Here is a 1,980-nt window from a genome sequence, read left to right on the forward strand (position 1 = left end):
CAACCAATGTGATCTCTCCTTGGCTTAGATCAAGCAACCCAGCACCTGCAAATCAGATCTCTTTCACTCTTAGATATTCAAGCCTTGTCGAAAGATGATATTGCCTAATGATCTTCTTCTCCTTATATAGTCTTAGGCCTAGCTCAATACCAAGAGCCAAAACCATAGTAACACAATACCATCAACTTCAAAACTAGGGATCGACACGCCCGTCGAGACACAATGGTCCGAAATCATAGGCACAACTTCCAAGGACTAACCACCATGGACCAAAGGAACCTTTCCACATACACGCACTTTTTATGAATCGAACTAGCGTGTACACGCGACTTGGGCTTAACGAAACGGCGTGTATGAGCTTCCTTGGCATGCTGTACTGAGATCTGTCTTCTGATTAAGATGCCATCACTTGTACCAACCTCTGAGCACCTGTACCATCCTCTGAGTGAGTTGCCATCAAGGACAACACTTGAATCATAATGCCAACATCAGATGCATTTTCTAATCTTTCCTTCCAAAAAGGAAATAGATCACACTTTATGGAACAAACAGGGCACAAAAATTCACAATCAATGTTTCGCTCCTTCCCAGCGCTAACGGTGCTTCTTCATTTCTCACAAGTAAGACAAGAGCGATACTGCCAATTTGTGCATACTCCTCCTTGGACACAAGCTGTATGTTCTCACTAACCATCCGCTCCACAAGAAGATTTCCAGTCAAGCCAGGATCTTCATCGACTTGTGCCTTGGTAGTTCGTAATATGAGATAGCGGTCAAGATTCAAGTATCGAGCTGCCACTACAGTAACACGACAGTGGTTACTTTGAATGCCTCCTATTGTGATAACACAATCTGCACCTTGCGCCTTTGCATCAGCCATTAAAAATTCTAGCTTCCGCACCTTGTTCCCACTAAGTTGCATACCTGATAAGTCATCACGCTTTATCCAGACTTCAATGTTTGATGGTAAGCCCGGAAGATTCCATCGATGAATTGGTATAGGGAGATGTCCGAGAGAATAGAAATGGGACGGAATCGGATGAAGCTCTGTCGCCCAAGAGGGAGGTGTGTATGAAACTTTGCTCAAAAAGGCTTCAGAACTGCCTTCTCCTTCCACTCGCTCTGCACGAAGCCCGTGAGCCATTGTTGTCTTCGCTCTGACGCTCTTGCCTTTCAACTGTAATTTACTGTAGCACCATGGAGATGTAAAACCAATCCAATGGTAGTCGCTGCTAAAGCCAAAATGTTTGCAATCGGGAGTCATCCTAATCCTATATGAAATTAACGACGTCGAACCCCTTTTCTGGCAAAGAAAAACAAATATCAACCAGGTGTCTATGTTCTCTGTCGGTGGAGGAACTAATGCACGAACAGCTAGTAATGTTTATCAAATCTCAACATCTCGTTTGGTTCCTTGTATTCGGTCAATACACAAAGATTAGAACATGAGGCGCATACTTAAATGCAAATACATTTCATTTGTCAAAAACTCATCACTGACACGAACATGATCCCACAACCATGAATTCCCAATGTACTTGGAGATGATATATGCACCACCACTTAGTCGATAACCAGCTTCATATATATTTGCTACTTTTCCAACATAATTAACCTGAGTTGGGATCAGAAGGACTTCATTGACTTGATAAAAGCGATTGTCCCAGGAAAGGATCTTCAAGGTATTAGTCTCAGGGAGAGCACTGAGCAAATCTATGTTGCTACAAACGAGCTTAATGCACTTCTTCCTTGAAAACACTGTCACTGCTCTTATCTGCATTTCTGGAGGGAAGCAAAACTCTGTACAATAGGCATGCTAGGATTTGGGCCTCCACTGAAAACTCGAACAAATCCTCAATTTCGTAGCATGCTACGAAACCACCTAAACAGGTAGCGCTGCGAAACTGCTAAAAAAGAATTCAGGCGCTGCGAAAACACCCTGTCTTTAAGCTAGGCTAAAAAAATTTGGCAACAGAATTTT

At 42.9% G+C, this 1,980-nt stretch overlaps 1 pseudogene; it reads right to left on the minus strand.

Annotated features, from left to right (window-relative positions):
* Nucleotides 1-537: 537 nt before the first annotated feature.
* Nucleotides 538-1,779, minus strand: LOC149253448 (bifunctional D-cysteine desulfhydrase/1-aminocyclopropane-1-carboxylate deaminase, mitochondrial pseudogene; annotated as a pseudogene).
* Nucleotides 1,780-1,980: the final 201 nt, after the last annotated feature.

Source organism: Pinus tabuliformis, chromosome 7 (genome assembly GCF_031772625.1).
Source record: "Pinus tabuliformis cultivar Carrire ecotype Pingquan chromosome 7, CPIR1, whole genome shotgun sequence".
NCBI lineage: Eukaryota > Viridiplantae > Streptophyta > Pinopsida > Pinales > Pinaceae > Pinus > Pinus tabuliformis.